This window comes from Hylobates moloch, unplaced genomic scaffold (genome assembly GCF_009828535.3).
Source record: "Hylobates moloch isolate HMO894 unplaced genomic scaffold, HMol_V3 SCAFFOLD_8, whole genome shotgun sequence".
Classification (NCBI taxonomy): Eukaryota; Metazoa; Chordata; class Mammalia; order Primates; family Hylobatidae; genus Hylobates; species Hylobates moloch.
This window is the reverse complement of record NW_026652283.1, coordinates 50,206,836-50,231,492: the sequence shown is the minus strand read 5'-3', so window position 1 is coordinate 50,231,492 and position 24,657 is coordinate 50,206,836. Positions and strand designations below refer to the sequence as shown.

At 35.7% G+C, this 24,657-nt stretch overlaps 1 protein-coding gene and 1 long non-coding RNA gene across 11 annotated transcripts in view; both read left to right on the top strand.

The window, feature by feature from the left end:
- LOC116473135 (AGBL carboxypeptidase 4) overlaps positions 1-24,657 on the top strand; it is a 1,494,771-nt gene that overhangs the window by 329,785 nt on the left and 1,140,329 nt on the right. The gene's annotated exons all lie outside the window — the stretch shown is intronic.
- On the top strand, positions 348-18,234 carry LOC131384095 (uncharacterized). The gene is made up of 3 exons (XR_009214611.1): positions 348-2,762; positions 15,925-15,985; positions 18,210-18,234. It is a non-coding gene; the product is annotated as an uncharacterized LOC131384095 (long non-coding RNA).

Genomic DNA, 24,657 nt, shown 5'->3' with positions numbered 1-24,657 from the left:
CACTTTGGGAGGCAGAGGTAGGCGGATCACAAGGTCAAGAGATCGAGACCATCCTGGAAAACATGGTGAAACCACGTCTCTACTAATAATACAAAAAATAGCTGGGTGTGGTGGTGCATGCCTGTAGTCCCAGCTACTCGGGAGGCTGAGGCAGGAGAATCGCTTGAACCTGGGAGGCAGAGATTACAGTGAGCTGAGAGCGTACCACTGCACTCCAGCCTGGTGACAAAGCAAGACTCCATCTCAAAAAAAAAAAAAAAAAAAAAAAAGAAGAAGAAGAAGAAGAAAGAATCTTGGAACATCATGAAGGAATTAAAAAAACCAAAATACTGTTTCATCTACTCTGTTCTTAATTATGTTTGAAAGTTGAAACAAAAGTAGAACGGCATCTAATGCAGTTCAATGCATGTAGAGGAAATATTTAAGGTAATTGTGTTATAAATGGTAGAGCATTAAGAGATTAAAAGAGATGTAAAATGTCTGCATACTTCACTCAAACTGGTAAATGTTGACAAAGTAGACTATGATAAGTTATGTATATATGGTATGCTACCTAGAGCAACAACTACATGCTGATGAAAAAGATATACTCAAAAACACTATGAATGATTCAAAACAGAATTCTAAAAGAAGAAAAGTTCAGTTAACCTACAGAAAGGCCAGAAAAGGTAAATGGAGACATGAATACAGAGAGAACAAATAGAAAATTAAACAAAATTATAGAATCAAGCCCTAACACATGCATAATTACATTAAATGTAAGTGGCCTTATTTACAGCAATTAAAAAGCAGAAATTGGCAGCATGACTAAGTAAAAGAGAGAGATGCAACTACATACTTTCTACACATAAATGTATTTCAAATATTATGATATAGATAGATTGAAAGTAAAATGATGGAGATTCACACACACACACATGCAAACATACACACACAAGCACACACACACATTGATTATAATAAACCAGAAGTATATATATGCATATCAAATAAGTAGAAAAAAGAAAATTATCAGAGACAGAGAAGCACTTCATGTAATGACAAAAAATGTCAATTCACCAAGGAGGCATCTTCTTCTAAATGTGTATGTATCAAACAACAAAGCTGAAAAGTATTTGAAGCAAAAACTAATAAAACTGAATGAGGAAATACATAAATTCAGAATAGCTGAAGACTTCAACACCCCTCTCTCAACAATTGGTAGCACATCTAGATGTAAAATAATCAACGACTTAGAAATTGAGTACCATCAACCCACAGGCATCAATCAACATTTATAGAACACTCCACCCAATATGAGAATAAATAATTTTTTCAAATGACTGTGGCATTGAATAGAAGATATACCATATCCTGGGACATTAAGCACACCTTAACAAATTTTGGGGAATTTCAATTTATATATCCCATATATAGAGGATATACCATATCCTGGGACATTAAGTAAACCTTAACAAATTTTAGGAAATTCCAAATAATTGAAATGATGCAGAGTGGGTTTTTTGATCACAGTGAATGGAACTAAAAGCCAATAACAGAAAAATAAAAATAAATCTTCAAACATTTGTAAACTAAACAATGCATTTATAAATAATTTATGGTTTTAAAAGTCCCAATGAAATTTAAAAAACACAGTGAAGTGAATGAAAATGAAAATACAACTTACCAAAATTTGTGGCCGATATCTAAACCAGTACTGAGAGGGCAATGTATAGTTCTAAATACTTACATTAGAAAAGAAGAAAGTCTAAAATCAGCAATCTAAGCTCCTTCCTTCAAAGAAATCATATAAAGAAGATAAAAATTAACCCAATGCAAACTGAAGGCAAGAAATAATAATTGGAGTAATCATTGAGATTGAAAATGAAAAACAGTAGAGAAAATCAATCTAGCAAAAGCGGGTTCTTTGAAAAGATCAAAAGAAATGATAAAATAAAAACCTCCAGTATGGCTGATGAAAACACAAAAAGACACAAATTATTAATGTTAGGAATGAAATAGGAGATATCACTATAGACTCTGAAGATGTCAATAAAATAACAAAGGAGTAATATGAATAGCCCTACACACATAAATTTGGCAAGTTAGATGAAATGAGACAATTCCTTGAGAAGTACAAACACTACAAGTTACAAAACATGAAATATATAATTTGAATAGCTCTATAACTGTTAAGGACATTGAATTTGTAGTTTAGAAAAATAAAAACGTTTTCAAAAAGGATGTGTACAAGCCTTAATTGTTTCACTGGAGGATTCTACCAAATATATAAAGTACATTTAGCATCAGCTCTACACTCTTTGTCCAAGTCAGCTTTAGGTGCCATAACAAAATATCATAGACTAGGTTGCTTAGGCAACAGAAATTTATTTTCTTACACTTCTGGAGAATGGAAGTCTAAGATCAGGGTGCCAGCATGGTTAAGTTCTGATAAGGAGTCTCTTCCTGGTTACCTTCTTGCTGTGTGTTCACACTGTGGAGAAAGCAAGCAAGCTCTCTAGTATCTCTTCTTATAAGGGTACTGATCCCAACATAAGGACCCCACCTTTATGACCTCATCTAAAGCTAATCACCTCCCTAAGGCCCCATCTCCAAATGTCATCACATTGAGAGGTCTTCAAAATACTAGTTTTGGGGGTCACAATTCAGTTCATGGCACTGTCTCTTCCAGAAAATAGAGAAGAACAAAACACTTTCCACCTTCTTTTATGAGCTCAGTATTGCTCCAACACCAAAATGAGAACAGAGTGCAAATTAAAAAGGTAAAACTACAGACCAGTATGGATGCAAAATTTATGAACAAAATATTTGTAAAGAGAATTTATCAATATATAAAAAGAATTATATACCAAGACTCAGTGGGGTTTTTTCCAGTGGCACAAAGCTGGTTCAGTATTCATAAATGAAGGATTGTAATCCATCATATAAATATGCTAAAGATGAAAAAAATCACATGATCATATCAGCTGATGCAGAAAAAGTATTGGCAAAATTCAACACCTATTCATAATAAATTTTCCAAAAATTTTTCCTGCATAGGTTAGAGATTGGACTAGACATTGGGGTTACAGAGATTATAAAGATATAAGAATAAAGATGTAGTTGTTCTCCTTAAGGCATTCAGGTTAGTTGCGAGAGAGAGAGAGACTAAGTAAGTAGAATACAATGTGAGTATGTCAGGAGAAGAGAGCAATAGCTTCTTTTGGGAGGTGCCAGGTAATGTTTCCTAACTGTTACTATTGAGTTTCGTCTAAAAGGATAAATAATAGATATTCTTTAAACAAAGAAAAAAAGAGTATTCCTGGCAGATCGAATAGTAAAAGACACAGCAGTAAAAACCATGGCATATCACTCAATGTACTAAGCATTCTTAAATGATTCCCTTAATCTCTTGGCTTATACATCTTTTGCTGTTATTATTAAGATGCAATGTTACTTAATGGAAAGAGCATAGGCAGTATCTATGGTTAGCCAGGCCTGACTTAAAATTTAGCTTTATTACATGTGTATCACCGCTCTATGTACAAAATGTGACTAATAATACCTGTATATAGGATTGATGTGAACATGTCATAAAGGTAATAGGACATATGAATATCATTCTCTATCTTTGACATATTGTATGTACATGACACATAATAATTTATTTATTTGATAAATGTTTTCAAAATGTTTGTGAATTCTTAATGGTAGCCAGTTAAAATAACAATTTCCTAGAACAAGCAACAGTATAACACACAGACTGGCTGTATGTTTTCATTTTTAGAAGGAATATGAGCAAAGTGTATGACAACCTAAGCAGAGAAAGAATAAAATTATCTTCCTTTTGGAAGCCTTTTCAATGCCAAATGATATTACCCCAGATCAATACTTGGGTTGTATTTAGATTTTGTTGAAGACTAAATTGAAGACCTGGGCAAAGTTTAGACCATATATGCCCTCATGAAATTACCTTGTGCTGCAATGGCTGGATCATCTTATAAAAGGTGATGAATGCAGATTGAGTCCTAGACTGGGACTTAGTGTCTTGAGAATGAAAATAACACTATCTTAATGGAAACATTGATTTCCAGATGAATTAATGGAGTGGTTTGCTAACAACAATGAATACAGGGTCAGAAATATTGGAATTTAGGTTTATTTTTACCAAATTGCTGATGTGACCTCAGGTAAACCATTTTACCTCTCTGGGTGTTTGTTTTCTCATCTACAAAATAAGAATAATAATCCTTAGCATTCTTACCCCTTAGGATTATTATGTACATCAGTTGAAATGATGGACATAGAACTGCTCTGTAAACCAGCCAAAGCTATAATTGTGAGGGGTTTATTTTTGTTGGCACTACTCTCACATAACTTGCAGTCAAGAAATGGGTCCTTAGCTACCTCTGTCATTAATTTGCAGTAGAACTTTATGCAAATCCCTGCCTTCTTCCAGATCTCAGATCTGTAAAATTAAGTGATTCACAAAATTAGTGATTCTCATCTGGAAAGTGGATCCCCCCTGGAGGAGGCTTTAAATCATATATGCTCTTTCTCCCTGTGGAGAGTTTGATATACTGTCTCCCTTAGTAGATACAGATACAATATTAAGAATAATTACTACAGTTAACGTACTGACGAACCCGTTCCTTGGACAAGGCAACTAAGATGGCTTTTCTGAGCCTTTTGTTTGGAGTAAGGTATAGACTCACGGGGCTGACTTATTACTGTTTTCTGAATCATTAGCATGATTTTATTTTTATTTTTTATTTTTATGGATTCAGGGAGTACATGTGTAGATTTGTTACATGAGTGTATTGTGTAATGCTGGGGTTTGGGTTACCCAAATAGTAACATTGTACCCAATAGGTAATTTTTCCAGGCTTACCTCCCTCCCACCCTCCTCACTTTTGGAGTCCCCAATGTCTATTATTTCCCTCTGTATGTTCATGTGTATCTGTTGTTTAGCTCCCATTTATAAATGAGAATATACAGTGTTTGATTTTTTGTTTCTGTTATGAAATTATTAACATTTAATATCAAAATCTCTTTAATGATTATGGCAAGGGGCCCATGAAAGATTCCAACAATGTGGCCTTTTTTTTAAGTCTAATTATCTTGTCTAGGTTCCAGCCCACACCCTTCTAGGGATGGCCTGCATGACAGTGTCTTATCCTTTGGTTGGAAAACAGAATGACAATCACTAGATTAGATGATCCATAGGGACTTCCATCCTCCACATCTCAGGCCTGAAACTTAGAATCTTCAAGACATTTAAAACAATTTTAGTTGTCAATACTTTGTAATTCCAGTTTAGACAGTACCTATTGCTTAAGAAAAGCTAATCCCCAGGCATTCTAATTTCTTATCTCAGTGTAGCTATCACTCAAATGTCAAAAGCTCATTATAAATGTCATAAACAAAATCAGTATTGAGTGGGGAAGATCATGATATTAACTGCATGTGCAAGCACTATTTTGTGGTTTGACATTATGTTTCGTTACTGCTTGACATATTTTCATTGTATCAAGTTGTGATTAATCAAATCTTGCAGTGATACCTCACTATCTCTCAAAGACTGTAATTCTACCATTTAATGGTGATTTCGTTCTTTTTTTGGAAAACAGTTATCTGCAAATCTAGGTAGATAGTTAGGCTGTTACCAGGTAATAGATTTTTTTCTTCTGTCTCATTAGCCTGAAGAAATGTGAAACTAAGTGTGGTTAAACATATGTGTGTGTGTGTATTTTTATTCTTATATATATTCTTTTATTCTCTTTAATAACAATATATAAATTTATATATAAATATAATTATATATTTATATATATTTTTTATTCTCCTCTGGGCCAAGTTTTGTGTAGACTAGAAATAGCAAGCATGGGCTGGGCAATTGGGAAAGTTAAGATGAAGATCTGATTTTGTATTTGACTCACTCTTGTAGAGGAGGTGTCATGAAGAATACATGCTGGGCCCTTTAAAGTAGAGGTTTTTCAACACAGGATATGACCAATAAATGCAAGATAATTGAACATTCCTAATGTTTCTAGCCTCATTTTACCCACCTAAAAGCAAAAGAGTTGGATGAGAAGACATCTCAGGACCTTCCAAGGCTGGTGGTGTTCTAAGATTTCAAATAGAGTTCTAAAAAAGAAAAAGCTGTTTCTCATTTCATGGGTGCTTATAGGTCACTAGTGAGCTTGCCTTTTTTTCTGACCTGTTAAATTCTATGACTATTGATAGAAATAGTCTTGGGTACACACACTCATGATTCTTTTCTGCATGGGATTGTACCTTTTCTGAAATTCTTTTCCATTCCATCATCATCAGGTGGTCATTCAGGCGATCTTCAGTCAGTCATCATTCAAGCACCAGCTTCAACATATAACCTCCAGCCCCCTGTCCCCAGCCCTCTATGCACTTTCCTCTTTCATTTAGGAAGAATTAGGCACTTCTTCTCCAGCATCCCCATAGCATTTCACAACTCAGCACACTAGATTGTGATTATTTGTTTATACTTATGTCTTTCTCACTGAGCTGTGAGCTTTATTTTATAGGTGGAGGCTATTTTATTCGTTACAACGTCTGCAGTAGTCAACAGAATGCCTAGACAAACTAAGTGCTGTGTAAATATTCACTGAATAAACATTGAAGTTTGTTGATTTTTTTCCAATGAAAATTTCACTTGGGGAATTTTATTTTTTAATATTTAAAAAAAGTTTATAGGTACATAGTAGGTTTATATATTTATGCAGTACATGAGATGTTTGATATAGATATGCAATGTGAAATAAGCACATCATGAAGAATGGGTATCCTTACAGTCATGCATTTGTCCTTTGAGTTACAAACAATACAATTATACTCTTTAAGTTATTTTAAAATATACAATTAAGTTGTTGTTGACTATAGTCACCCTATTGTGTTATCAAAAATTGAGCTACCTTGTGATCCTGCAATTCCACTGCTGGGTATATAACCAAAAGAAAGGAAATCAGTATATCGAAGGGATGTCTGCACTCCCATGTTTGTGCAGCAAACACTATTTACAATAATTAAGATTTGGAAAGAATAAGAAGCTTGTTGATTTTCGAAAAAAGTCCTTTTAAATGTGAAAGAGAAATAGAAATTACAGGAATAAGTAATGACTTACTGCAACTCTTTCAGAGGCAGAGACCATCAAAATCCTATAGATGTGAAACTAATAACATGAATTATTAGTTTCATGTGTGGGGTCAACTTACTTTCTTACTTTCTTTTCAAATTCTGTGGAGTCCTAGCTTTCATTACTGATTTTGGAAGTGTATGTCTTTTCTTTTTCTTTGTTAGTTTTGGGCTAAAGATTATCAAATTTCTCTTCTTTTCTTTTTTTTTTTTGAGATGGAGTTTTGCTTTTGTTGCCTAGGCTGGAGTGCAATGGCATGATCTCAGCTCACTGCAACCTCCACCTCCTGGGTTCAAGCGATTTTCCTGCCCCAGCCTCCCTAGTAGCTGGGATTACAGGTGCCCGCCACCACGCCCAGCTAATTTTTGGTATTTTTAGTGGAGACGGGGTTTCACTATGTTGGCTGGGCTGGTCTTGAACTCCTGACCTCAGGCGATCCATCTGCCTCAGCCTCCCAAAGTGCTGGGATTACGGGCATGAGCCACCGTGCCTGGCTTCTCTATCTTTTCAAAGAGCCACATTTTGGTTTCATCAATTTTTTATTTTTTTGTTTTGTATATTATTGATTTCCACTCTGATTTTTATTATTTCTTTCCTTGTGATTACTTTGGGTTTGATTTGTTACTCTTTTTTAAAATTTTTGTTTTAGGTTTGGAGGTGTATGTGAAGGTTTGTTACATAAATAGACACATGTCACATGGGTTTGTCATACATATTACTACATCACCCAGGTATTAATCTTATTACATGAGAGTTATTATTCCTGCTCCTCTTCCTCCTCCTACCCTCCCCGCTCAAGTGGACCCCAGTGTCTATTGTTTCCTGTTCCTTCTTTGTGTTTATATGTTCTTATCATTTAGCTCTCACTTATAAGTGAGAACATGAAGTATTTGGTTTTCTGTTCCTGTATTAGTTTGCTAAGGATGATAGCCTCCCGCTCCATCCATGTTCTTGCAGAAGACATGATCTCATTCTTTTTTGTGGCTGCATAATATTCCATGGTGTATATGTACCACATTTTATTATCCAGTCTGTCATTGATGGGCATTTAGGTTGATTCCATGTCTGTGCTATTGTGAACAGTGCTACAGTGAACATTCACATGTGTATGTCTTTGTGGTAGAATGCTTTATATTCCTCTGGGTGTGTACCCAGTAATGGGATTTCTGGGTCAAAGTGTAGTTCTGCTGTTAGCTCTTTGAGGAATTGCCATACTGCTTTCTACCATAGTTGAACTACTTTACACTCCCATCAACAGTGTATAAGGGTTCCCTTTTCTCTGCAACCTCACCAATATCTGTTATTTTTTGACTTTCAATTAATAGCCATTTTGACTGGTATGAGATGGTATCTCATTATGGTTTTGATTTGAATTTCTCTAATGATCAGTGATTTTGAGATTTTTTTCATATGCTTGTTGGCTGCATGTATGTCTTCTTTCGAGAAGTGTCTGTTCATGTCCTTGCCCACTTTTTAATGGGGTTGTTTTATTTTCTCTTGTAAATTTGTTTAAGTTCTTTTTAGATGCTGGATTTTAGACCTTTGTCAGATGCATAGTTTGCAAATATTTACTCCCATTCTGTAGGTTGTCTGTTTATTCTGTTGATAGCTTCTTTTGCTGTACAGAAGGTCTTATGTTTAATTAGTTCTCATTTGTCAATTTTTGCTTTTGTCGTTATCGCTTTTGATGTCTTTGTCATGAAATCTTTGCCCGTTCCCATGTCCAGGATGGTACTGCCTAGGTTGTCTTCCAGGGTTTTTATACTTTGGGGTTTTACATTTAAGCCTTTAACACATCTCAAGTTGATTTTTGTATATAGTGTAAGGAAGGCATCTAGCTTCAATCTTCTGCATATGGCTTGCCAGTTGTCCCAGCACTATTTATTAAATAGGAAATCTTTTCCCCATTGATTTTTTTGGATAGCTTTGTCAAAGATCAGATGGTCATGTGAGGCTTTATTTCTGGGCTCTCTATTCTGTTCCATAGGCCTATGTGTCTGTTTTTTTGTACCACTACCATGCTTTTTTGGCTACTGTAGCTTTGTAGTATAGTTTAAATTCAGATAACATGATTCCTCCAGCTTTGTTCTTTTGCTTAAAATTGCTTTGGCTATTCAAACTCTTTTTTGGTTCCATATAGAATTTAAAATATGTTTTTCTAGTTCTGTGAAGAATGCCATTGGTAGTTTGATAGAAATAGTATTGAATCTGTAAATTGCTTTAGCTTCTTGAAGTAGAAGTGTTGATTATTGACGATAGATTTATTTGTTTCTACTAAAGCATTTGAAGCTGTAAGTTTCACCTTAACAACTATTTTGGCTGCATCACATTTTATTTTTATTTTTTAGTCTGGCTTCCTGTAAGTCACTTCTTCTGTGTCTACATTGCTTAGTATTTCGCCAGTGATTTATGTAGCACTTGTGCTCAAATACCTCAGGCCCATAAGGTTTCTACCCTCTTGCCAATGGACCAGTGTGCAATTTGGAGAGCCTATTCAGAATTGTAGCTGTTACTCAAGTCTGTCTTGGCTTTTACTTTTTGCTGTAGTTTCTCTGAGGTCTCATAACCTATACCTACAGCAAGGGATATGTGGCAAGTGTGTTTCAGCCCTCCTATGATTCATTTCTAGGATCCCTTGAAATTTCTGTTCTGTCATAGCCCCAGTTGAAACTGCAACTTCAGATCAGCAAAGCTGTAGTCTTTGCCTATTTGTTTTCTACAAAGTTTACCACTTTGTAAACTTAAAAAGCTCACAGAATCATGGGCTATTGTCTTTGTGTCCCAAATCAAGTCTGCCTCTGGTAGCAAGGTTGCTGTTTTTTGTTTCGTTTTGTTTTGTTTTTTGGTTAGCACCACATTGGCAAAACTATTGTTCTCAACCGTGGAGGTGGGGAGTGGGAAGGGAGTAGCTTCAAGCAAGAAAATCTCAAACTTCTTCTGTTTGTACCAAAAGCTCTGATGATTTTTAAAGAATAAGTGCTTCTCAATCTGTTGTCTGCCTTTGCTTTATTTCCAGAGGCCTGAGATTGTTGTGATTTTTAAATTTTTTTTTCAAATTTATACTTGTGTTGATAGGATTCATTGACCACTTCAGGATGTCATATTCTGAAATCTCTTTGTAGTAGCATTTAAATGCAAATACTTGCTAGCAGCACAGGTACCTATGTTTTCATGTATTTTAGAGTGCCTATCCAACTTTTTCTTTATCTTGTGCTCTTCATTCTTTCTGTTTTTTCAAGGAGATAGAGTGGTGTAGTGAAAAGATTAAACACTTTGAAGACTGACAGCTCTAGGTATAGATCTGAGCAATATATGTATACACTGGAAACTTAATTTTTTTGAAACTCTGTTTACATATCTGTAAAGTTGATGTGATAGGATTTGCCTTATTGGGAAGATTGAACATATTCAGAGCACCTAACACAAAGTATCTGGTACATGGTAGATAACTGGTCAATCACTGTTTTCTCTATTCTTCCCTTCTTTCTCTTTCTATCATTGCAGTTTCTGATACACATTAGATTCTGCAAGATGCCATTTATAGTTCACAGAACACTGTTATTAAAATGGTCAAATGAACAAAAAAAGCTGGTTCCTATCCAGTGACTGTTAATATAGAAATACAATAATATGCTTTACGTTTTTGGGTTGTGGGACAATGGTCATGTGGGTTAGCCCACACACTGGCATTTGAACTTTTTTTGCCATCTAAATCTGCTGAGGTGAAAACTTTTGAATATATATTTGACCATGTCTCTTCTCTTACGAGCTTCTAATTAGTCCTCAAAGTAAAGTCCCAGCGTTTCAAAATAACATACAGGATCCTTCATGAGTTGGGCTCTCTGTGTCTTTCTACCCTCAGTTGTCCCTCCTTCCACTAGGTTTTTCCATAACTCCCATTTCCTGACTATGCCAGGCTATTTCATTTTTCAGTTGTATTTGCTGATATAGTTCCTTCTGTATGTATTTAAGGGTTCTATTCTCATCACTTGCTCATTTTCTTTTCATTTTCCATCTACGTGCCCATGTTTTCTGCACACTGTATTGTAAAAATCATTGCATATGTGTCTCTTCCATTAGCCTGAGAGCTTCTTGAGGACAGAAACATTATCTACTTTAATATTTGTATTTCCATTGCCTTGATCATAGATTTCCAGCACAAATGAAGAAACAGCCCGGATCTCTCTGATAAAAAGATGAAAGATTATATAGTAGCACCAATGACCCCAGTACAGCTCTGGGTTTTGACAATAATCTAAAAATATCTGTGTCTCCTTGTACCTCTGGTAGAATTCGGCTGTGAATCCATCTGGTACTGGTACCATTCCTTCTGAAACTATTCCAATCAATAGAAAAAGAGGGAATCTTCCCTAACTCATTTTATGAGGCCAGCATCATCCTGATACCAAAGCCGGGCAGAGACACAACCAAAAAAGAGAATTTTAGACCAATATCCTTGATGAACATTGATGCAAAAATCCTCAATAAAATACTGGCAAACCAAATCCAGCAGCACAACAAAAAGCTTATCCACCATGATTAAGCGGGCTTCATCCCTGGGATGCAAGGCTGGTTCAACATATGCAAATCAATAAATGAAACCCAGCATATAAACAGAAACAAAGACAAAAACCACATGATTATCTCAATAGATGCAGAAAAGGCCTTTGACAAAATTCAACACCCCTTCATGCTAAAAACTCTCAATAAATTCGGTATTGATGGGACATATCTCAAAATAATAAGAGCTATCTATGACAAACCCACAGCCAATATCATACTGAATGGGCAAAAACTGGAAGCATTCCCTTTGAAAACTGGCACAAGACAGGGATGCTCTCTCTCACCACTCCTATTCACCATAGTGTTGGAAGTTCTGGCCAGGGCAACTAGGCAGGAGAAGGAAATAAAGTGTATTCGATTAGGAAAAGAGGAAGTCAAATTGTCCCTGTTTGCAGATGACATGATTGTATATCTAGAACACCCCATCGTCTCAGCCCAAAATCTCCTTAAGCTGATAAGCAACTTCAGCAAAGTCTCAGGATACAAAATCAATGTGCAAAAATCACAAGCATTCTTATTCACCAATAACAGACAAACAGCCAAATCATGAGTGAACTCCCATTCACAATTGCTTCAAAGAGAATAAAATACCTAGGAATCCAACTTACAAGGGATATGAAGGACCTCTTCAAGGAGAACTACAAACCACTGCTCAATGAAATAAAAGAGGATACAAACAAATGGAAGAACATTCCATGCTCATGGGTTGGAAGAATCAATATCGTGAAAATGGCCATACTGCCCAAGGTAATCTATAGATTCAATGCCATCCCCCTCAAGCTACCAATGACTTTCTTTACAGAATTGGAAAAAACTACTTTAAAGTTCATATGGAACCAAAAGGAGCCCGCATCGCCAAGTCAATCCTAAGCCAAAAGAACAAAGCTGGAGGCATCATGCTACCTGACTTCAAACTATACTACAAGGCTACAGTAACCAAAACAGCATGTTACTGGTACCAAAACAGAGATATAGATCAATGGAACAGAACAGAGCCCTCAGAAATAACGCCACATATCTACAACTATCTGATCTTTGACAAACCTGACAAAAACAAACAATGGGGAAAGGATTCCCTATTTAATAAATGGTGCTGGGAAAACTGACTAGCCACATGTAGAAAGCTGAAACTGGATCCCTTCCTTACACCTTATACAAAAATTAATTCAAGATGGATTAAAGACTTACATGTTAGACCTAAAACCATAAAAACCCTAGAAGAAAACCTAGGCATTACCATTCAGGACATAGGCATGGGCAAGGACTTCATGTCTAAAACACCAGAAGCAATGGCAACAAAAGCCAAAATTGACAAATGGGATCTAATTAAACTAAAGAGCTTCTGCACAGCAAAAGAAACTACCATTGGAGTGAACAGGCAACCTACAAAATGGGAGAAAATATTCACAACCTACTCATCTGACAAAGGGCTAATATCCAGAATCTACAATGAACTCAAAGAAATTTACAAGAAAAAAACAAACAACCTCATCAAAAAGTGGGCAAAGGACATGAACAGACACTTCTCAAAAGAAGACATTTATGCAGCCAAAAAACACATGCAAAAATGCTCATCATCACTGGCCATCAGAGAAATGCAAATCAAAACCACAATGAGATACTATCTCACACCAGTTAGAATGGCGATCATTAAAAAGTCAGGAAGCAACAGGTGCTGGAGAGGATGTGGAGAAATAGGAAGCACTTTTACACTGTTGGTGGGACTGTAAACTAGTTCAAGCATTGTGGAAGTCAGTGTGGCGATTCCTCAGGGATCTAGAACTAGAAATACCATTTGACCCAGCCATCCCATTACTGGGTATATACCCAAAGGAATATAAATCATGCTTCTATAAAGACACATGCACACATATGTTTATTGCGGCTCTATTCACAATAGCAAAGACTTGGAACCAACCCAAATGTCCAACGATAGACTGGATTAAGAAAATGTGGCACATACACACCATGGAATACTATGCAGCCATAAAAAATGATGAGTTCTGTCCTTTGTAGGGACATGGATGAAACTGGAGATCATCATTCTTAGTAAACTATTGCAAGGTCAGAAAACCAAACACCACGTGTTCTCACTCATAGGTGGGAATTGAACAATGAGAACACATGGACACAGGAAGGGGAACATCACACTCCAGGGACTGTTGTGGGGTGGGGGTAGAGGGGAGGGATAGCATTAGGAGATACACCTAATGCTAAATGACGAGTTAATGGGTGCAGCACACCAACATGGCACATGGATACATATGTAACAAACCTGCACATTGTGCACATGTACCCTAAAACTTAAAGTACAATAATAAAAAAAAACATTTGCAGGAATAATTCCAGTAGAATTGAAGAGAAATCTTAGAGGTGTTGACGAATAAAAATGAATAAAAATATCTGTGTCTAACAAAAGAAACGCTGTTTTCCTCTTTGCCTGTTAGGGGAATGAGGGAAACAATGTATGTCTTAGTTGATGGTTTAGCAAGATTGAGGTTCAATCTTGGATTTCTGTAAGATAGGGACTGATAACTGTGCTTCTAATCAATTCAGGAGTGGGATTCCAGGTGAAACATCTGATTTTCATAGCAGAGCCGTTTTGGTGCTCTTCCCTTCATTACAGTAAACTTGACAATTGCTGATGTGATTGTAGACAGTAGCTTTCTGTTTAAGGGAAACATTAGGCAGTTACTGGTAGATTTCTGACACACCATTACCAACTGCTTCCTGTTAGCAGGTAGAGGAAAGACAAATGGATGTGAATCTATTAGTATCAGAATTACATGTCAAAAATCTAGAGCAAAGTTTAATTTATTTCTGTAATAATAAGCAAACCAGAGATTGACTTGACAATTATTTATACTTCAACTGCTTGTTTTTTTCTGAGATGAATATTCCAATATAAAATCAATGTGCTTGGACACCTTTCAGTAAATAACAGCCTGTGTGAATTAATATTATCTCATAGGAGCAAAAATTCAATCATTTCTTAAGTGGGAATGAGTATTTTTTATAGTCCTCTCTGGTAAAGAAATACTACAAAGCTACATTATTTCTTACGAAATTTAAAAATTGCTAGAGTAAGAACTAAAGGATGTTAAGTTCTAGTCTTGTTTCTTTTCTATAATAATTGGGTGACCTTGAGCAAGATATGACTACTTGTGTCTTTAATTCACTCAGCTGTATAAACTAATAGATAATAAGCACACTACCGTTTATTGAATCCCTAAACTGGGCTTTGCCCTACGATATGCTTGCTATAAATTATGTTATTGCATCTTCACAACACATTCATTACTAATATTTTTCCCATTTTACACATAAAGAAACTGATGATCAGAAAGGTTAAGTAATTTACTCAAGTCCACATAGAGAGTAAAAGGAAGAGCAGGACAAAAATCCCTATCTGTTGGTCTTTCATGTCTCTGTTCTTTGCTTCATTCCTCTTCTTCTGTTTAATCTCACTGATACTAAAACTCCATATTGCAGTTGCAGCAATGGATTTAAAAGAGCTTTTACACATACAAAGTTAAGACATTGTTATTTTTGCTTCTAGTTCAACTTGGTATCATAAAATTAGTATGGGGTTGTTTTCTATTAATGTTGAGTAGAGAAACTCAGATTTTTTTGAAGCCTTGTGTAGATATTTAAAAGTTTATTCTTGAACCTTTCCTGAATGGTATTTTTATTTCTACTAGGCCTACAAAATTATATTCTATACTGTTATTTCCTTACAATATTTATGCTTATCTTTTTTCCTTCTATTTTCAAATATTTTAAAGATAAATCTACATGCTTTTTTATTTTTATTTTTGAGACAGGGTCTCATTTTGTTGGCCAGGCTAGAGTGCAGGTGTGCAATCACAGCTCATTGAAGCCTTGACCTCCCAGGCTCAGGTGATCCTCCCACCTCAGCCTCCCAAATAGCTGTAACTATAGGCACGTGCCACCATGGCTAGCTAATTTTTGTAATTTTGTTGACACAGGGCTTTGTCATGTTGCCCAGGCTGGTCTTGAACTCCTGGGCTCAAGTGATCTACCTGCCTTGGCCTTCCAAAGTGCTGGGATTACAGGCATGAGCTACCATGCCTGGCCTACATATTAATATATGTAGACAATATATGTAGTTACATATACTGTGTAAATATACAGTTGGAAAGTGCTTTAACATGTATTATTTGTTTCTCACAACTATCTTCTTGTTTTGATAGTTATAGGTAACTGAAACTTAGAGAGGCTTGTCTGAGGTCGTGAAGCATATTAGCAGCAGAGGTCAGTAATCCAGGTCTTCTTATTCCAAGTATGAAGTGCTTTCTATACAAAAACCAAGCTTTGGAGACAATTATAGTAAAGTGCTTACTCCAACAGGCTCTTGAGTTAGGCATCTTAAGTTCAGATTTTGGCTCCATCTGTATGCCCTTGAGCCAATTATTTAACCTCTTGGTAAATCTGACTCCTCACTCTATAAAATAATGATTGTAATAGTACCTATTTAATAGAGTTCTTGTGAGTATTAAATAATACACGTGAAATGCTTAGCATAGTGATTAATACATAGTAAGCACTCAATAAATTTTAGCTATCATCTATTTTTGTGCATTGGTTCAGTATTTTAAGCGGTAATTATGTAAGGATATAGACCATTCGTAAAGCCATTTTTTAATTTTAATTTTTATTTATTTATTTATTTCGAGACAGAATCTCACTCTGTCTCCCAGGTTGGAGTGCAGTGGTGCAATCTCTGCTCACTGCAACCTCCGCCTCCCAGGTGCAAGCCATTCTCCTGCCTCAGCCTCCTGAGTAGCTGGGATTACAGGCACTCGCCACCACCCCTGGCTAATTTTTGTATTTTTAGTAGAGACAGGGTTTCACCATGTTGGCCAGGCTGGTCTGGAACACCTGACCTCAAATGATCCACCCGCTTGGGCCTCCCAAAGTGCTAGGCTTACAAGCATGAGCCACCGTGCCCGGCCTGTAAAGCCATTTAAACTAAATAAACTCTGAATTCATTAATTCAATGAACATTTATTGAATGCCCCCTATGAGCCTGGTAGTTGCTAGGCAGAGAGAGCACAGGGGTATACAAGATAAGGGTTGCTGCTCTCAAGGGGCTATTATTAAGAAGAAAACTTAAAGATAGGTGTGGTGGTATGTGCCTGTAGTCCCAGCTACTGTTGAGGTAAGAGGATTACTTGATGCCAGACATTCGAGTTCAGCCTGGGCAACATAGCAAGACCCCCATATTTAAAAAAAATTAAAAGAAGATTTAATGTGTACTTCTTTGTTAAAAAAAAAAGGAAACAACTTAAGACACAGATGAATAAGAAGACCAATTTTATTGACTACAGTAGGCACCTGACTTTAGAAGGGTCTGTTTGATGTATGTGTTACTTTAATTTGTTAAAAACCCAAAAGCAAAATTTTAAAAGCAGTTGTAAAAACTGTCATTGGGTTTTCATTTTCATTAAGTGAAAAATTATTTTACTTAAAGAGTTGTTCATGTATGGAGAATGTCCCTTTTAGAAATCCTATAACAAAAATGAGAGATACAAACAAAATTCATGGTTTGATGGCTAATTGAGAACGTTTTTTGCATGGAGACAGATTTTCTTGGTCTCTTTTTAGAAAAATTAAGAATAGAGAATCTTGGCAATTATAATGTTTGTGTTGTTGATTATAATGATATCTATAAATTTAGTAAGTGCTTACCATGTGCCACACATTGTACTAGGTGCCTTATAGGTAATATAAAGCCTCACAAATACTATGAATTAAGTAATATTATTTCTATTTAACAGATGAAGGAACTCAATCTTACAGAGGGGAAATAACTTGCTTAGCCTCATACAGTTTGTAGAACTGGGCTTCAAGCCCAGGACTGTCTGTTGCCAGATCCTGTGTTGGAATTGGAAACCATAAAAAAAAAAAAAAAAAAACAGGCCATTTGGATCTCAGCTTTAAACTTTAGTCTTGCTTCACTGTATTCAAAGTCTATTAGGATTGTTGGAGCTGTAGGATACTATAGGAAGTAAGGGTAACTGCTGGATATGACTGGGGTTATAAGTGGTTAATTCTGATAAAGAATCTTACATACGGTACTATGCTGTTTTCTAACACTCTGGACATAGACAAAATATTTCAAACAATAGGTTGTAATTTCTAAAAATTTCTTAATATTCATTTAAAAGTAACTCTACCAAAGTAATATAGTTACTAAGGTTTCCAAATAACTTCTACATTACACAAGTTTTGTATTATTAGTTCACTGAAATATTTACCGTGGCCTGAAGGAGATGCTTCTGAATTTATATCTTCATTAGATTTAGCATATAGCACCTAACTATAAATTTGTTTATGATATTCCTTAATTTCTTTAAGTAGTCTAACATGCTGAATACTGTTTGTATTATATTGGCATCAAATTTACAGTGAGAATCTTGTTAATATATATCCATGGCTAAAATTCTTAACTAAAAGCAATATTATGTTTCTACAGAATATGTTTCTGACAAGAAATGTGGGACACACTGAATATGAGCCAAAGATACCAATCTCAAAAAGAAATTTTGAATAAAAGTGTTATTATGCACTGTTGAAATTTCATCATTACCATATTCCCTTGAGTTGATCAGAAAGAAGCAATGTCATCTTGACTTTTGCTGATGCTTTATTGTTAGTAATAATAGGTTAGCTATGTTCTTGAAATATTAACCAGGTAAAGAATTAGAAAATTATTAACAAAGGAAAAGCATTTTGTGAAAATAGGTACTAGCTTTATAAGACTACATTAAAAATTATGTATATGTGTTCTATTCAAGAACATATACCTATGCTGTAATTACTATATTTTAAAATAAGTTAACATGATATAGAGAAGAAAACAGGATGATTTCTTGAGACACAACTTTTTATGACAATACCCATCATTTTTACTACATTGTCTTCTGACATTTCACCTTAAAGAGGAGAAATATGAAACTTTCATTGTATTTATTCATTTACAGATAAACGTGTTGTGCTTTTTTCCTAGTTGCTACAAGCTTTCTGCTTTCATTGCTGTAATTCAAGCATGTCACCAGTACATGTTTTTATTTAGGACTTATCCCTTGAATTCTATAAAAGATAATTTTCATACTTGGGCCTTTCTACTCCTCAGTAAGTTTTCTTCAAGACCTCTTTATTACTACTCTTGTTTGAATGATTTTACTCTTTTTTCTTGGAATTACTTATAATTCCTGTTCTTTTCTCTGGTTCTCAATATCATATCCTCTCTGTTGCTTCAAACTATACTTTTTTCTTTTGCATTCAGGAAGACCATTCTTACTTTTCATATCTATTTTATTGGTTATATTTAAATGATATTTCTTCTCTTTCACTCCTGTTCCCAATGGATATTTTAACCCTATTGTTTGTATTTTTTGTTTCCTTATACTCTTTTGGTACCAAATTATTTTTTTCATTGCTACTGTCATATCTCATTCCGTTATCATTTTCTATCTGGTCATTCTAATGTAGTGGCTTCTTGTTTATGTATTGTAGAGGCCACATGTGGTAATTATGGTACCACTAATTGCTGTTACAAAGCGACTCAGTATTTCAGTGGCTGAGCCCAATAGAGTTCTATTAATCACTCATATAATAATTCAATGCAGATTCCTGGTTGGCTGGTGGTTATCCTCCACATGTCGATTCAGAGACCCAAATGTTTTCAGTTTTGTGACTTCGTGGTCTCATATTGCAAAGCCTTCTGTATCCATCTGTGTATATATTCAGAGGTAAATAGAAAGTTGAAAAATCCAACCCACTTTTTAAAAGTTCTAGTTTAGAAGTAGCACACATCACATCTATTCACATTCCATTGGCAAGAATTAGTTGCACAGCAACATGTCAGTATAGGAGGTACTGGGAAATGTAGCCCTAGCTGGGCAGCAAAAACTCTGTGCTATGGGAAGGAAACAAAATTTTGGTGGACAGCAGGTTGTCTCTGCCCTTCTATGTCTTCTTATATTCTATTGATGGTGCTAAACATTTTCTAAATTTGTCTTCATGCTTTAGTAAATAACTTTTCAGAGTTAAAATCCTCCAGTGTGTTTTAAGGGTGATTTTCTCTTTTTCATTTTTTGCCACTTTCTTTCACAAGCCTTAAGTTGACAGTTTTCTCTATTTCACTTGGAACAAAGAGAGACTTATCTAAACCCAGTATGTACCAAGAAGCATCATTTGTGGTATGTTTTTGGTCCTGCTTACTGTCCATTTATATGTAGAAGCTTCTACACAGATTTGCAGTTGAGAAGTTGATGTACACGGTTCTCTTCTTGATTTCATTTTGATCTTATGTGCTTTTCTGGATGAAGCTGAGAAACTTAACTGCCTGATTCTTTCATTCTCCAAATGTAGGGAATGCACAGGACTTTTCCTATTTTCATCAATGCATATGAAGTGTTAGAACTTAGGATAGAGTGTGTCATTGTAATTTCCAGGATTGAAAGTATTTGAATCTATATAGAATTTGATGTAAAATGCATTATATCTCTTCCTAGTGTTTGGATATCACAAACTTCAGATTTCTAGGCCAAAAACCAATAAAAGTTGAGGGATAACATAACTCTCTGCCTCTCTCACCTGGAATTTTGTGCTATTTCAGGTGGCACAGCATGTTGGCCATCACTTACCATTCCATTTTCCACTGTATATGTCTTTTTAATGAGTGGAAGGTTCTCCTAAATTCTGTCAATATGTTGGCTGTCAAATTTACTTGTCATTGTGTTAAAAGATGTTTCCCTTCGCCTTCTTTTCTGTCTTTTAAACTATTTTTGAGGGAAATTGGAAAAGGCTGAGTGGAAGACTATTGTATGGCTAATGTTTTAAACCCAAATATTTCACTTTCCATTTCTACACATATTTAAAGTGTATAATTTGGTAAGTTTATATATGTATGTGTGTATATATATACATATATATATATATATATTCTGTGAGACTGTGATGACAATCAAGATAATGAAAGTATTCATCACCCCAAAAGTTTACTCATTCTTCTTTGTAATCCCAGCATCCTCCCCCCATGTTATAGATTTTTATTTAAAAGAAATAATATACTATTATCTCTTTTTGTCTGGCTTATTTTACTCAGCATAATTACTTGAGATTTATTTTTGTTGTTGCATGTATCAATAATAAATTATTTTTATTGCCAGGTATTTGCATGGTTATAGCACCATTTATTTATCCATTAACCTGTTGATAGACATTTGGGTTGTTTCCAGTTTTGGGTCATTACAAAGAAGGCTGGTATGGACATTTCTATACAAGACCTTGTTTGTCTTGGATAAATGCCTATAATTAGGATGGCTGGGTTACATGATAGATATATTTATAACTTTTTGGAAAATATCCAAAGAGCTTTCCAAAGTGGTTGTACTATTTTACATTCCCACCAACAGTGTACAGGGACTGGCCAACACTTGATACATGTGCTTGTCTCTTTTGCATTGCTATAAAGGAATACTTTAGACTGGGTAATTTATAAAGAAATAGGTTTATTTGGCTCATGATTCTGTAGGCTTTACAAGAAGCATAGTGCCAGCATTTGCTTCTGATGAGGCTTCAGGAAGCTTACATGGCAGAAGGCAAAGGGGCGACCAGTGTATCACATGGTCAGAAAGGGTACAAGAGCGAGAGAAGGGAGGTTCCAGATTCTTAATAACCAGATCTTGCATGAACACACAAAGTGAGAACTCACTCATTACCACAAGGATAGCACAAAGCCATTCATGAGGGAGCTGTTCCCATGATCCAAACACCTCCCACTAAGCCCAGTTCCAACATTGGAAGTCACATTTCAACATGAGACTTGGAGGGAACAAAACATTCAAACCACAGGACTATTCTTTTTAGTTTGAGATAGTTTGATAGGTGTGTAGTGGTATCTCTCTGGGGTTTTAATCTGCATTTCCTAATGACTAGTTATGTTGAATTTTCTTTTATGCGGTTATTTGCCATAGGTATATCTTTCTTGGTGAAGTGTCAATTTCAAATATTTTGCAAATTTTTATTTTTATTTTAAGTTCTGGGGTAAATGTGCAGGATATGCAGGTTTGTTACATAAGTAAATGTGTGCCATGTGATTTGCTGCACTTATCAACCCATCACCTAGGTATTTAGCCCAGCATGCATTAGCTATTTTTCCTAATGCTCTCCCTCTCCCTACAGGACCCCCCAACAGGCCCCAGTGTGTGTTGTTCTCCTCCCTTTGTTCATGTGTTCTCATTGTTCAGCTCCCACTTATAAGTGAGAATATGTGGTATTTGTTTTTCTGTTCCTGTGTTAGTTTGCTGATGATAATAGCTTCCAGCTCCATCCATGTCCCTGGAAAGGACATGATCTCAATCTTTTTTATGACTGCATAGTATTCCATGATGTATATGCACCACATTTTCTTTATCCAATCTATCATTGATGGGCATTTGACTTGATTGCACATCTTTGTTATTGTGAATAGTGCTGCAGTGAACATACATGTTTACGTATCTTTGTAATAGAACAATTTATATTCCTTTGGGTATATACCCAGTAATGGGATTGCTGGGTCAAATGGTATTTCTGGTTCTAGATACTTGATGAATTACTACACTGTCTTCCACAATTGTTGAACTAATTTCCATTCCTACCAACAGTGTAAAAGCATTTCTATTTCTCCGCAACCTCGCCAACATCTATTATTTCTTGACTTTTTAATAATAGCCATTCTGACTGGTACAAGATAGTATCTCATTGTGGTTTTGATTTGCATTTCTCTAATGATCAGTGATGTTAAGCTTTTTTTCATGTTTGTTGGCTGCATAAATATCTTCTTTGGAGAAGCGTCTATTCATGTCCTTTGCCCACTTTTTAATAGGGTTGTTTCTTTTTTCTTGTAAATTTGTTTGAGTTCCTTGTAGATTCTAGATATCAGATCTTTGTCAGAAGGATAGATTGAAAAAATTTTCTCCTACTTTGTAGTTGCCTGTTCAGAATGATGATACAGTTTCTTTTGCTGTGCAGAAGCACTTTAGTTTAATTAGCTCCTATTCATCATTTTTTGCTTTTGTTGCAATTGCTTTTTGTGATTTTGTCATGAAATCTTTGCCCATGCCTATTCCCTGAATGGTATTGCCTGGATTTTCTTCTTGAGTTTTTATAGTTCTGGGTTTCACATTGAAGTCTTTTATCCATCTTGAGTTAATTGTTGTATAAGGTGTAAGTAAAGGTACTGGTGCTGTTTCGGTTACTGTAGCCTTGCATTTGCTGAGGAGTGATTTACTTCCAAATATGTGATTGACTTTAGAGTAAGTGCCATGTAACACTGAAAGAAAGATATTCTCTTGTTTTGGGGTGACGAGTTCTGTAGATATCTATCAGGTCCACTTGGTCCAGAGCAGAGTTCAAGTCTTGAATGTCTTTGTTAATTTTCTGTCTCAATGATCTGTCTAATATTGACAGTGGGTGTTAAAGTCTCCCACTATTGTTGTGCGTGAGTCTAAGTTTCTTTGTAGATATCTACGAAGTTGTTTTATGAATCTGGGTGTGTGTATACTTAGGATGGTTAGCACTTCTTGTTAAATTGAACCCTTTACCATTATGCAATGCCCTTCTTTGTCTTTTTTGATATTTGTTGGTTTAAAGTGTGTTTTGCCTGAAAGTGGACTGCAACCTCTGCTTTTTTTCTGTTTTACATTTGCTTGATAAATTTTCCTCCATCCCTTTATTTTGAGCCTGCATGTGAAACGGGTCTCTTGCATACAGCACACCAATAGGTCTTGACTCTATCCAGCTTGCCATTCTGTGTCTTTTAATTGGGGCATTTAACCCATTCACATTAAAGGTTAATATTATTATGTGTGAATTTGATCCTGTCCTCATGATGCTAGCTGGTTATCTTGTAGACTTGTTTATGTAGTTTCTTCATGATGTCATTGGTCTTTGTAATGCAATGTGTGTTTTTAGTGGCTGATAATAGTATTTCCTTTCCATATTTAATGCTTCCTTCAGGAGCTCCTGCAAGGCAGGCCTAGTGGTGAAAAATTCCCTAAGCATTTGCTTATCTGAAAAAGATTTTATTTCTCCTTTGCTTATGAAGCTAGTTTTGTTGGATATATAATTTTAGGTTGCAAATTTTTTTCTTTATTTTTATTTTGATTATAATTTAAGTTCTAGGGTACATGTGCACAGCATGCAGGTTTGTTACATATGTATACATGTGCCATGTTGGTGTGCTGCACCCATTAACTTGTCATTTACATTAGGTATATCTCCTAATGCTATCCCTCCCCCCTCCCCCCACCCCACAACAGGCCCCGGTGTGTGATGTTCCCCTTCCTGTGTCCAAGCGGTCTCATTGTTCAATTCCCACCTGTGAGTGAGAACATGCGGTGTTTGGTTTTTTGTCCTTATGATAGTTTGCTGAGAATGATGGTTTCCAGCTTCATCCATGTCCCTACAAAGGACATGAACTCATCATTTTTTATGGCTGCATAGTATTCCATGGTGTATATGTGCCGCATTTTCTTAATCCAGTCTATTGTTGTTGGACACTGGGGTTGGTTCCAAGTCTTTGCTATTGTGAATAGTGCCGCAATAAACATACGTGTGCATGTGTCTTTATAGCAGCATGATTTATATTCCATTGGGTATATACCCAGTAATGGGATGGCTGGGTCAAATGGTATTTCTAGTTCTAGATCCCTGAGGAATTGCCACACTGTCTTCCACAATGGTTGAACTAGTTTACAGTCCCACCAACAGTGTAAAAGTGTTCTATTTCTCCACGTCCTCTCCAGTACCTGTTGTTTCCTGACTTTTTTTGATTGTCATTCTAACTGGTGTGAGATGATATCTCATTGTGCTTTTGATTTGCATTTCTCTGATGGCCAGTGGATGATGAGCGTTTTTTCATGTGTCTGTTG